Source organism: Anas acuta, chromosome 14 (genome assembly GCF_963932015.1).
Source record: "Anas acuta chromosome 14, bAnaAcu1.1, whole genome shotgun sequence".
NCBI lineage: Eukaryota > Metazoa > Chordata > Aves > Anseriformes > Anatidae > Anas > Anas acuta.
The window spans coordinates 12,901,440-12,914,973 of record NC_088992.1 but is presented as its reverse complement, the minus strand read 5'-3'; positions in this window follow the sequence as shown (position 1 = coordinate 12,914,973).

The following is a 13,534-nucleotide window of genomic DNA, read 5'->3' as shown; positions in this document are numbered from 1 at the left end:
GGGGTGCTGGGGTCCCCAGCACATGGGACCCTCCTCGTCCCAATGTCCCCAGGAGGAGGTGCCCACTGGGGGCACAGCTCCGGAGCCAGGGGCTCCGGCAGGACAGCGAGCAGCTCGCTGCCGCGCGCACAGAGTGTGGGTTTTTCAGTGCACTTGGCTGCTAATCATGCATAATAATCGCATTTGCAGAACACAAATGTCACTTGGCTGAGTGCTTTAATTTACTGCCCTGTAAACACACCCTGGGGACTGCCAGGCCCATCAAACATTGACGAGGGCCCTCATTTCCCGGACGCCGTTCCCCATGCGCCCCCGTGTCGTGGAGCGCCCTGCACACAGGGCATCTTCCCAGCACAATGGGTCCTGCCCCACATCCCTGCCCAGCCCTGTCGAGGGACGTGTCCTCGTGTCCCCATGTCCCTGCCCTGTCCCACAGGGCACACCCCACAACCTTGGTGCAGCTTCTCCTCAGGGAAGGAGCCCCACAGAGGGCCAAGGCTTGGCTTCTGCAGCATCCCAGCACCTCTCCACCTTTGGGTCCATGAGTGCCATAGATTATAGACCATGAAGGTCTTCGAAGTGCCCTGAGGGGCCAGGGTGCTCGCATGGCAGCAGTAGGGGACAGCCCTGCCTCCCCAGCTGGCTCTCCTGGCAGCACAGGGGATTTGGGGCATTTCTTCAGGGCAGAAAATTCTCTTCCTTAGCGAGGAGGGCCAGGCACCACGGCACATTCAGTGGGACTTCAGCGGGAGGGTGAACAGGGGCAGATCAGGAGCTGAGGCTCTCAGCTCACCAGGAACTAACGAATTATGGGGACGACCTCCTTGTTGCCGGCACCAGACCTACATGCAGGCACCGTGCTGCAGCCCGGTCCCCATCCTGGTCCCAGCACCGTGCTCTGCATTCAGGCATCTCAGCCTCTTTGCCTTGTTGTTCTCGTTAGCGGCAGGCCTCAATAAGTAGTTCACGAACTCAGCCGTTTGAAGATCATCATTAATTTACTATCCTTCCTCATTTATTAATGGGCCTACTTTGTCTTGGCTCTCCAGTATTTCCTTTTCCCCTTGATATATTTGTAAAAGCCCTTCCTATTCCCCTTAGCCGCATGGCTACCACTAATGTTTGCTTTTCCTGCTGGCTTTCACATTCCTCTTCAACCTTAAGTGGCTCGGGCCTCGCTGTGGGGCTGCTGCCCACCCGTGCCATGGAGCATCCCCTGGAGACGTGGGCCCCCTGCCCACAGCACCCTCCTCTTGCCTCCCTGCTGTCCCCAGGTGGGATGTGGGGAGTGAGAGCAGCCAAAACGTTTTATCCGGGGCTGCGGAGCGGGCAGGAGCACACCCGAAAAGGATGCTCGGCCTCGCTGCGCTGTTGCCAGGGCGATGGGAAGCAGAGGGCTGGGGATGCGTCTGTTTACATAGGGATCGGTGATTAACGAACGTGCAGGCGAGATAACGGAGCAGGACCGGGAGGCAGCCAAGCTCCTTCTTCATCACGAGGTGGGCGCTGAGCGCTTTGGCTGTGGGACCCCTGTTGGCATCCCCGCGGGACAGGGGACACGTCCCATCAGCTGGCCCCGGGTGAGAACCCCCAGAAAACACCACTGTGGGCTGGAGGGAAGGCAGGGGGTGCAGAGGTCCCCATGCTGTGACAGCCTCTGAAGCTGCCAGCTTCCACGCGAGGTCCTCCTGGGCCCTGCAGCTTCCAATCGGGCGGAGATGCTGTGGGACGTGCCCAAACACGGGCAGGGAGGTGACACCAGTGGCTCCCTCCAAGACCCCCCTTGCTCAATCCAGGATCCCTGCCTGGTCTCCATGGGTGACAGCTGGGTTTGGGCTGGGGCAGCCGCGGGGCTGGGACACCCCTCCCCATGTCCCAGGGATGGGGAAGGAATCACAGGAGTGCTGGGGACAACAGGGACCCCAGTGGCACTGCTGTACCGGGGCACCTTCACCTGGGGAACCCAGCAGTGTGGGACTGGGGGTTGGTCCTGCCCATGGTGCCTGTGGCCCTGGCTGTCCCTCGGTGCCTTGTCACACAGTGCCCTGTGGTGCTCCCTCCTGTGTCACCCCACAGAGCTCCACCTTGCAGTACTCCACCTTCTCCATCCCTTGTTACCCCTCAGGGCTGCACCCTGTGGTACCCTGTGGTACCCCAAGTTCTTCATCTCATGACTCCCACTTTCTCCATCCCACAGCACCCCCTTTTTCTCCATCCCATAGCACTGCATGTTCTCCATCCCATGGCAGCCCATGTTATCCATCCCTTCATACCCCACATTCTCCATCGCATGGTACCCCACATTCTCCATCCCACAGCACTCCCCGTTCTCTATGCCACAGCACCCTATGTTTTACATCCCACAGCACCCCACGTTCTCCATCCCATGTCACCTCACATTATCCATCTTTTCCCACCCCACATTCTCCATCCCATGGCACCCTGTGTTCTCTATCCCATGTTATCTCATATTCTCTATCCTACAGCACCCCATGTTGTCCACTCCATGGCACCCCATGTTTTCTCTCTCACGTTCCCCCATGTTTCCCATCCCACATCACCCCATATTCTCCATCCCATGACACCCACGTTCTCCATCCCATGGCTCCCCCCATCCCATAGCACCCCACCACACCCCACAGTTCCTCACCATGCCCCACAGCCCCACCCAATGCCCCACACCCCAGCCACGACTCCTGCGCACGGTGCAGCCAGCCCGAAGGACCCGTCCCCATCAACACCTGTGTCCACCACCAGATTGACCCTCCGGCAGGGGGCTGCAATTACCTCCCGTCTCCCCCTTCATAAATATGTAGGAACAAAAGCGGCGCGCTCCGCCGAGCCCACCACCTCTCGGCGGTGACCTTTCCGAAACAATATGTGCTGCGAGGCACACTCGCGCGCCGGGCGAGCGTTGCCATGGCGAAGCAGCAATTATGGGGAAAAACTCCCCGGCAGCCCCGCACCGGTGGTGGGAACATCGCCGGGACCATCTCCGTCCTCTGCTGGTGCAGAGCATCCCTTTAGAAGGCACCAAGGGGCAGCGGGGCCACCTGCATGGGGTCGGATTTGGGGACAGTAGCGCTGAGGGGACACCTCGCACTCCTGTCCCCTTGGCACTGCTGTCCCCAAAGTGTGCCACCGTGCAGAGTTACTGAGTGCTCCCGTCAGCTATTTATTTAACCTTGTTTTGGAGGCGGGTGAATTCCCTTCGCAGCCATGCGGAGCTTTATTGCCGCCGAGCCATAAATCAGGGAGTTTCTCTCCTCCCGGATGCCGGAGGGCTGCAATTAGCGGCCTGACACCGTGCGCAGGATGCTCCGTGCCCTAAAAAAAGAGGGTTGATGGTGGGAAGAGGGATGCTGCTTGGCATGGGGCAGCCCCCTGTGCATTGGGGGGTGGAGGGGGTCTTCTCCATTTGTTTGGGTTTTATTTTTTGCAAAGCCCAGTGGGATTTTTGAGGGGGGCAGGAGATGGGTGCAGAGATGCTGCCCACAGCAGGGATGCTCACCAGGGACACAAGCGCTGCTGGTGAGGAGCCGGGGTGCAGGGAGCTGGAGCTGGAGGTTGTGTTCGACTTCAAAGCAGCGCACGGCACAAATATTTCCCCGAGCCCCACACGGAGCAGCGAGAGCCAGGCACGCACAGAGGGAGCAGGCAGAGATGAAAGCAGCTCAGCTGGAGTAAGGCCAGAGCTCACCTGTGGGCTGTGCGCATCTTGGGTGCGTGTGTGCAGGGGCTGGCACTGTCACCCCATAGCTGGGGACAGCACAGAGCCACCGACACAGCCCCAAGGGGTGGCAGGACCCACATGCCAGGGGGGCAGAGTGGCCCAGGGCCCAGCTCGTGCCTACAGATTAAAAGGAATAATTCATTTTCTTTGCCTTCAGGGAGACACACGGCTGGCACGGACAGTGGGGCACCACCAGGATGGGGGCTCCTGGGACTGTCCCCAGCCCAGGTGTGGGCACAGAACCCCTAAGGGGGTGGCCCCACTGGCAGTGTGATGCTCTCACCTCCCTCTTCTCCTTGGGCTTTTGCTGTGGTTCAACCTCTCGGGTTGATGTCCCCATCCCATTCGCATTGCTCTTACTGGGTACATCTCAGGCGTTTGGGTGGCTCTGGGACAAGTGACACCGACGAGGAGCTGCCTGCCTGATGTACCCGTGCACGCCACAGCCACTCCACTGGCATCACCTGGCTGCAGGCTCACAGGGGGCAGTGCCAGCAGTGGGGCAGTGCCTGCAGTGGGGCAGTGCCTTACAACCCACCACCCCCTTTGAAATGGGGACCAGCGAGCCTTGGGGCACCCAGGAACACCCCCTGGGGGGGTTCTGCAGAGGAGGGGGCATGGCAAGGACCCAAAACCAGTGCCAGTTCCTTGCAGCACGCCGTGGGGTCCCGCACCCTTCCTCATCCCCCCGAACAGGTTTCGCTCTCCGGCACAGCTGCCGCCTCCAGATGTTGCGGGGATGCAGGGAGGCGGGCTGCTCAGCCCACAGCTGCTCCCTGCTTTGCTTGCAATTGCTTTTGGAAACGTTGTGCGCGCTCAGCTCTTCCGAGATAATCTCCGTCCTGCAGCCAGAGATGGATCCAGGCCCGGGGCCGGGTGGGCTGCCCACACCAGAGCCCCCACGCCAGGCTGGGTGGGTGCAGTGCCGGGCACCAGCCTGCTCCCTTTCTGCCCGCTCACCCCAGCCCAGCAGCTCCTGGAAGCGTCAGTGCGTGAGCGATCTCCTCGCTCGCTCGGCGCCATCCATCAGCCCCCTGGCAAACGCCGTGCGACGCCCCCCCGCTGATTTATCCGAGGCCAACGGAGTCAGGAAAAACAGCTGGTAAATCCTTCCCCAGCAGCCGGCTGGTTATTAATGCGGCCAAGTGTGGAGGCAGCCAGCGATGTGCAGGGGCTGGCGCTGGGGAGAGGCAGGGTACGGCCCCTGCCTCCAGGGTGCAGCGGCTCCGTGGCACCGTGAGAACAAGAGAGCACCATGATGTCCCCTGGATAGGGGGTGACAGGGGGTGAGGTGGCTGGGGAGCAGGGTGGGAAGATGGAGAAGGTCGTGGCAGGGTGCTGAGTGACGGTGCAGACCCCAGGCTATGACACAGGGACACACAGGCTGTCCCACTCCCCACAGCCCGTGACACCCATTGCACCCCCCTGCCCCATGGCAGGCAGGGGGCACCCTGGGGTGCAGCCCCCTTGCCCCCCCGTGTTCCTTTTGCCCCCCCCCCCCCCCCCCCCCCCCGTGCCGACACAAGGGCTGAAGAAGGGGAAGCCAAGGGGGGCCGGGAGCAGCGCCTGGGCGGCTGCGCGCCGAGCAGGTGCAGCTGGCAATCAGCTCTCTTCCCAGCCTCTTCGTTTAGTTCCTCAAGGTTATTTCGAAAATTGAATATTCAATTAATGGCAGAGTGGCTTCGCAGGGCTCTCGGTGCTCTCGTCCCCGGGGCGCAGGCACCCTTGGGGACAGCACCTGCTGTGAGGAGGAAGCGCTTCCTCCTCCTCCTTCTCCTTCTCCTTCTCTTTCTCCTCCTTCTTCTCCTCCTCCTCCCCTTCCTCTCCTCACCCCATCCCCTCCAAGTGAGGGGGCTGCGTGCAGGCAGCATCCCCCCACCGAGGTGTCCCCAGGTGTCGCCAGGTGGCCGCAGCAGGCCAGGACCCCCCCTGCAGTGACAGGTGGGCGCTGGCTCCCACTGCGCACACGGTGATGGGCGAGTGCTGAGAGATTTATAGCCAAGAGTTGTTCGATGTGTGCCCCCCTCCCCAAAATCTTGCTGCGTGGGCCCTTTGCAAGGTGCTTGGCAAGGACGGGGGCTGCAGCCCCCCCCGGCTGCCCTGCAGGTGTCCCTGCAAGGTGCCCTGGTGTGATGTCCCCACGGCTGGGTGACACCCTGGGGAAGCGCACCCCCCACAGCAGGGCTCCCTCCCATATCCCTGGGGCCACCAAGGAGGTGCCCCATGTCCTGGGCAAGCAGGCAAAGGGCTTTATTTGCTCCCCTGAGGCTTAGAAATGAAGTTAGGGCAAGGGCAAGGGACAAAGCACCCAGCCCCAGGTGCACTCTGAGGCCCAGGGACAGTGGCACCAGGGTGGCAGCCACCCCACGCAGGGACAGGGGTCTGCACAGGCATGGCCAGGGCTCAGGGTCCGTGTGGGGCGATGAGGATGGTGCTGGGTGGGCATCCCTGGTGCTGGGTGGGCATCCCTGGTGCCGTGTCACCCCCAGGTACATGTGTTGTGCTTGGGAGGGCACAGGTGGGTGTCTGCTGTGGGGTCCAGGCACTGTGCGGGCTCTGCTGGGTGCAGGATCCATCCGATGCCAGCACCCATGGGTGTACCTTCCAGCCCTGTGTGCACCCCGGGGAGCTGCTGGCAGGCTGTGCAAGCCCTGTGGCCGTGGCTGTCACCTCGTGGAGCTGCCCAGCTCTCTGTGTGCCCAGTGGGCTCAGCATGATGCCCACGGCACCTCCCCGGCACGCCTTCGGCCGGTGCCAGCTCCCGGCGCTGCGGAGCAGCAGCCACTGTGCTGTAATTAGCCAGGTACAGCAGGAAGGCGCTCGCAGCCTGACAGCTCTTCTGGAGCCGAATGGGAGCCAATTAATCTAATTAAAGCGGCCGCCGGCTCGTTAGCCCTGACCAGCTTGAGGGTTCATGAAGGCTCCGCATCCTCGCTCTGTGCCTGCCCACGGGTGGGTGCCCACGGGTGTGTCCCACGGGTTCGGGATGCCCAGGGTGCTGCAGAGGGAACGGGGACACCAAAGGGTGCCTGGGGGTGCTGAGACCAGGCTGGGGGTGCCCACGGGATCTGGGTGCCCCATGAGGATGCAGGGACATTAGGCTACAGTGACAGCAGTGTCACCCCCCCTTGGCACATCCCAACAAGGGTGGCAGCATCCTGCAAGCTAATTAGGAGGCAGGCCGAGGAGGAGGCACGCCGCACAGGTGGCTGTCAGCAGGGCGCTGGCACTCACACCGCCTAATTAGAGGCCCTGCCAACCTTTAATGAGGACAAATGAGAGGGCAGCCAGCACGGGGCTGGGCTGTGGCACCCGCACCCCGTCCCATGTGCAGCCCTGGCTCAGTGCCCTTGGGCTCAGCCTCCCGTTGTCCTCTCCTCCACCCCACAGCTGCAGCTGCCCCACGGGGCACCCCACGGCATGGGCAGTGCTACCTCTGTGCCCTCAACCATGCAGCTGCACCCGGCTGCACCACGGGGCTCTGTCCCTCCTTGTGCCCTTGTGCACAGCCCCTAGCCCTCGTGTGGCTGTGCAAGCCTGCACACCTCTTCTTCCCATGTGCATGCCTTCTGCACAAGTGCAACCCTTCTCCTCTGTCACATCCCCTCTCTGCGTGCACATTCCTTCTCCATATGTGCACATCTTCTACCTGTGCGTGTCCCCTCTCCTCATGTGCATTCATTCTCCTTATGTGCATCCCTTCTCATATGCATCCTTTTGCCCTTTGTGCATCCCTTCTCCTCATGCACATCCCTTTTCCCTTCTCATTTTGTGCATCCCTTCCCCACATGCACATCCCTTCTCGCCATACGCATCCCTTCTCCCTTTGTGCATCCCTTCTCCTTGTGTGCATCCCTTCTCCCCATATGTGTCCCTTCTCCCCATATGCATCCCTTCTGCTCATGTGCATCCCTTCTCCACTTGTGCATCCCTTCTCCCCGCAGGACACAATATCTGGGGGCAGTGCAGCCCCCCGGGCACCATCCGGACCCTGCCTGGCCGCAGGGGCTCCATGCCTGGGCACCCCAGGGCCAGCTGGGTTGGGCAGGGGTCCCGCAGCCCCAGCACCCTGCCTGCTGGATTTGGCCTGCAGGGATGATGGAGCAGATGATGCTCTTGGTCTGAGGCAGAGCAGGGTTGCCATGGAGACCAGCGATGTCATTTTAAGGAGGCGCGGAGGCGTTCGCACCCATCCGTCTGGGATGCAGCCGGTGGCGGGAGCGAGGGGAGCACAGACAACGGGATCCCCTTAAATCCTGGGATCCCCTTAAATCCCAATGTGGGGACAGCTGGTACCCGCAGTGTCACCCCGTCCCCATGGGGACAGCTGGAGCAACTGGTGGCACTGGGGCTGAGCGCCAGCCTCAGCCAGCCACAGGGGAGGGACTGCAAGTCACGGAGATCAGCTTGTGCCCCCTCCTAAAATTTCCCCTGCTCAGGAGGGGAAAGGGGCCGGGGTGAAGTTTGGGGTGACGGTGGCAGTGCCCTGGTTTCCTTCACCATTTAAGCTTTAATTAAACTGAGGCTTTATATATTTGCAAGCTGCAGGAGCAGTGTTGGCCTCTGCCGGAGCCCCCCTGCATTGCCACAGCTCCTTTGCACTGAGGGGGAAATTACTGGAGGGGGGGGATAGATGCAGCTGTACCACCAACAAGGCAAAGCAGCCCTAAATTCAGAGGCAAATAAAGGGACACACCAATGCCCCCCTTGCCCTGTGAGCAATATCAGGCTTGTGCTGATCCCTGGGGCTGGCGCTCGCTGCCTGCAGGCTGCAGCAGGTCCCCTGCAGCCCCGTGGCCAGTGGCTCCGAGCTGCTGCCAGCCCTGGGGTGGAGGAGAAGCAGCACGGCCACACGGTGAGTGTGCACTGATGGTGTGGGCACACAGGCTGCACGGGAGGTGTGAGTGTGCAGAGAGAGGGAGGCGTGAATGCACCCAGTGCTCATGCAGGGCGAGCTGCATGAGGCCCTGCTGCAGCTGCAGCAGCACCAGGGGCGTAGTGTGTGCGGCGCGAGGAGCGTGCACGCCTGCAGCACGGCGTGTACAGTGAGCTGGCAGTCTGCCCTACAGCCTGAAATGCAAGGTGAGTGCATGCAGTGTGAGCTCACCGTGGGAGCTGCAAGCTGTGCAATGAGTGTATGCCATGCACGCTCGCTGTGGGAAGCGTGAGCTGTGCAGCGCAACGAGGTGTGTGCATGCAGTGTGTGCAGCAGGAAGCATGAGATGTGCAGTGTGGTATGCAGTGTGAGGTGTGTGCATGCAGTGTGCACACTGCAAGGTGCAAACTGTGCAGAGGTTGTGCATGCAGTGTGCACAGTGCAAGGTGCAAGCTGTGCAGTGCAGAGAGGTTGTGCATGCAGTGCACACTCACTGGGAGGTGTGAGCTGCCCAATGAGATGCACAATGCGACATGCGCATGCAGTGTGTGCAGCAGGAATTGAGTCGTGCAGTGTGGTGTTCAATGAAAGGTGTGTGTGTGGCATGCACGGTGCAGGGTGTGAGCTGTGCATTGCGGTGAGGTGCATGCACACATTGTGTACAGGAGGAGGTACCAGCAGAGCAGTGAGGTGTGTGCATGCAGTGTGTGCATTGGAAATTGAGTGTGGCACATGCTGTGAGGTGTGCGCATGCAGCATGCACACTGCAATGTGCAAGCTGTGCAGTGCAGAGGTTGTGCATGCAGTGTGTGCAGTGCAAGGTGCGACCTGTGCTGTGCAGTGAGGTGGTGCATGCAGTGTGCATAGTGCAAGGTACATCCCATGCAGTGCAGTGAGCATACAGTGTGCGCAGTGCAAATTGCAAGCTGTGCAGTGCAGAGAGGCTGTGCATGCAGTGCACACTACTGGGAGGTGTGAGCTGTGTGATGCGATGCACAATGCGAGGTTTGTGCATGCAGTATGTGCAGTGCAGGGTCCGTCCTGCCCTCAGCAGCCCCTGGGCAGCTCCAGGAGGGGCAGCAGAAGCAGCTCCTGCCCTGACTGCCAAGACTCCCACTGATGCTCCACGACAGCAGAAAAGGGAACAAAAATTCACGTTTTCACATTTAGCTTCCTTTGTACTCAGCTAATTAGCGCCTGAGTCTGGTGATGTCATTAAAGCAGCACTAAGTCTTTATTGGGGTAATTTAATTTTCCCTTTCATATCAGGATGATTTCCTTTGTTGGGGTAGGTGCTGGGGAGGGGGAAGGGCCCGTGCAGACAATTCCTATTGTCGGGATAAATAATTCCCCTGCGGATTGACAGGGGGGCGGTGGGCTGGGGGCTGGGCGCTGTCACTCACTGGGTGCCAGCAGGAGCTGGGTGCTGTGGGGTGCTGTGGGGTGCTGTGGGGTGCTGTGAGGTGCTGTGCCTCCTCCAAACCATGCAGCCTGCAGGCTCATGAGGGTGCTGGGTCCTTTTTGGATGTCCCCCATGCAACATGGGAGCCGGATGGGTGGGTGATGGGGAACCCCATTTTCCGCTCACCCCCAGCACCGCATCCCCAAAGAACGGAGTCCCTGCAGCCCTCCTGCAGCCCACCCCAGCGGTCCCACCTTCCCTGAATCCCCCAAACAAGGGGGAGAGGGGCTGCAGCGGGGGGACGTCACGCCCGGAACGCAGCCACCGGCTTGCGGGTAATTAGCAGCCGCTTCAAGAGGAGTGATGAGGAACCAGTGACAGGCGGGCGGGTTGCTATTAAAAGCTGCCACGTGTGATCCTTCCCCGAGCCTGCCGGCCCCTCCTTACCTAGCACACGGGGGGGAATCAGATGCAAACCTGACATTATCGCACCGTTCAGGGCCAACTCTAATTGCAGGAGCCGGGGCTGGGGGGAAGGCAGCCGGGCGATGGAGCCCTCGCCTTTGGGTGCCAAGGGGGGAGGCACGAGGCGGCTGCAGCGTTTCGGTGCCCCGTGGGTCCCCGTGAGCGCAGGCACTCTCCGAAATGTTAAGGGCTTGTTTGCATCCAGCGGAAGGGAAGCGCCAGCGGAGGGCCGGCGTGCCAAGTGCTCCCGCGTGCCTTCCGGAGCCGAGGGGCCGTGAGGAGCTCATCCACGCTGGGAAGCATCCTCGAGTGGCTCCTCCACATGCTCAGCCCCTGAAATGCCTCTTTCCAGCCTCACAGGGCTTGTTTTTCCCCAGTCTAAAGGCTTTCCAGGGCATCCTGGGCATCAGAGGAGGTGTGAGCATGTAGAGGGTGAGGGAGGGGGTGCACGGTGATTGGGTGGGCACTGCCCTGGCACCCACGTACCGGGGCATGCTCAGGGCAGCAGCTCCTGGTCTGGGCTCAGTAAGGAGCAGCAGTGGGCTCAGGGGAATCCACCAGCAACGGGAGGTAACCTACTTGTGTCTCGGTGAGATCGGCTGCCCCCATCCCCACTCTGGGATTTGAGAGCAAGCAATTGCAGTCTGAGCAGCGAAGGAGGGCATTGGCCCGAGGAGATGTACCTGGGGCTCCTGGTGAGCTGCCCAGGAGTGACATGGGCTTTTCTGCAGGGCTGTGGGGCTGCCTGGTCAGAGACCTGCTCCCAGCAAGGGGATGGGAAGCTCCTTCCACACCAGGTCCCCTGCCTGTGCAGCCGTGGCTCTCAGTCAGTGAGGGACCTTCCTGTTCCTGGTGCGTGGTGGAGATGCTGCGGGAAGGCAGACACATGTCTGGGGACATCAGTGACACCCTGCTGCTGAGGCAACCCCAGCCCAGCAGGAAAACCCCAGTGAGGCTGCTTCGGGGTGGCCAGGAACATCTCCAGGGTTTATTACCCAAAGCAGTCCCACAGGGCCCCTCTCCTAGGGGCCCATGTCCTAGGGCTGGGGACAGCCACGAGGCAGCATCTCCTCGCTGGGTCTGCCCTGGACCCTTTCTGCAGACCCCAAGCATTGGCAGGTTGCTGTGGTGTCCCCTGTGGATGGTGGCACCTTCTTCTCCCTCCACCTGCTGCCCGCGTTGCCAACATCACAGCCTGGAGCTTCAGGCACTCCCTTGGTTCCTGCCTGGTGCTTGGGTAGGGGCTTGTCTGTGCTCTTGTCCTCGCTTTGGGGCCAATCCCCTGCTTCTGCCGCCTCTCCCTCCACACTCAGCCCCCTGTTTTAGTCCTGGGGCATGCACTGCGGCTGCTTTGAGGTCCCCACCCCATCATCTGAAGCCACCGACTGAAGCCTGCCTGCTGTGGAGGGGCCAGCGTGGTGGGGATGCTCCACGTGAGCTGGAGCGGAGAGCCCAGGGTACTGAGAAGGTGTCTCCAGCCCAGGAGGTGCTGGAGTTGGGGGCACCAGTGGAGGAGGTGACAGGGAAGTGCCTGAACTGGAGGTGATGCTTGTGGGCAGGCACCTGCTCCATCCCGAGGAGCTGGGGATGGGGCTGGGGACAGATCTCCATCCTCATCTTCTGGAGCACCTGTCCCCACGTCCTTTGCTGACCCAAACCACCCAGACAGGGTGCCAGGAGGTGGCACTGCCACTGCACAAGGCAGGGAGAGGCACGGGGAGCCGAGCAGGGACACAGAGGGGTCCTGCCTCGGATAGAGGGGCGAGGAGCACGAGGAGAGGTCCTCAGCCCCGTGCTGCGCAGGAGATGGAGCACCAGGGGCCCTTGAGTGCCTGCAGGCAAGGAAAGGCGGGGAAAGGGGGGGGAGAGATCTTTTCATCTAAAAGGTTACATTTGTCCTACTTCCTCCCATCTCCAGCAATTAACTTGAAGGGAGACATCATTGCTAATTGAGCAGTGAAGATCAGGAGCAACAATTACGCCTTTTGACAAGAGACAGCACAAGAGGGACTGCTCCGAGGCTGAGAATGGTAGGGAACGGTTTCTATGGCAATATAACTTTCCTCTCTTCCTCTCCAGCCATAGAAATGATAAAAATGTAGATTTCTCCCTGATTAATGATTTAATGAAAATAAAGAAAATTCTTAAAAAAAATGAAAAGGGGGGGGGAAGAAAAAAAAAAAAAAAGAAAAGGAAAAATCGATAGAATGCAATGGTTAGCACGAGTCTGTGGCTGCGGGGAGAATCAATGTCCTTCTGGAGGCTGGACGCAGTGAAATCTATTACGGCAACGTGCCGAGGACTCGAGGCGGCCCCGCCGCTCGGTAATTAGGCAGCGGGCTCACACGGGGAAACGTGAGGGCTCTATTCAGATCTCTGATCAAAGGAGCTGCCCATCAAAGCGCTCCTCACACCGGCTTCTCCAGCAAACCTTCTCACTCGCTCCACGTCTCCCTTCCTTTCTCCTGCCTGCCTCCCCTCACCCCTCCCCGAAATCATTATTTTTAATGTTAATTATTCAGCCCGCTCCCTTTGCGAGGCAGCGGCGTTCCCCCGGGCGGGATGCTGCACCCGTGCAAGGTGCGCAGTGCGCACAGCAGGGCGTTGGTGCAGAGCCCTGCACGAGCACCCATGGCTGTGCCACATGCTCTGCTGCCCATCTGCTCGGAGGAGCAAATTGGGGCAGTTTGGGGTAAATTTTTCTTGTTCAGGAAGCAGCAGCCCTGCCGTTCCCCATCACTTGCAAGGAGCTGGTGGGGCCCCAGGACAAGCGTCTCCAGCCCAGGCGCACGGAGGGACTTTCCCACCTCCTCAGCTCCTGTTTTATTGCCAAACCGAAGCATAAAACACACATAAACAAACCCAACGGCAAGAAATGGGTTGCTACCAAATCAACAAATTAATCTAATTACAGGGCTGATTAAATCGTAGCGGATAAACCGCCGGCTCCTTCCCAGCGCTCCTCAGCCCCGCTCGGCTCCGTCCCTGCCGCCGTGGGGACGTGGTGGCCGGGTGGCAGCCGAGGTGGGGACGTGGTGGCCGAGTGGCAGCCCTGGTG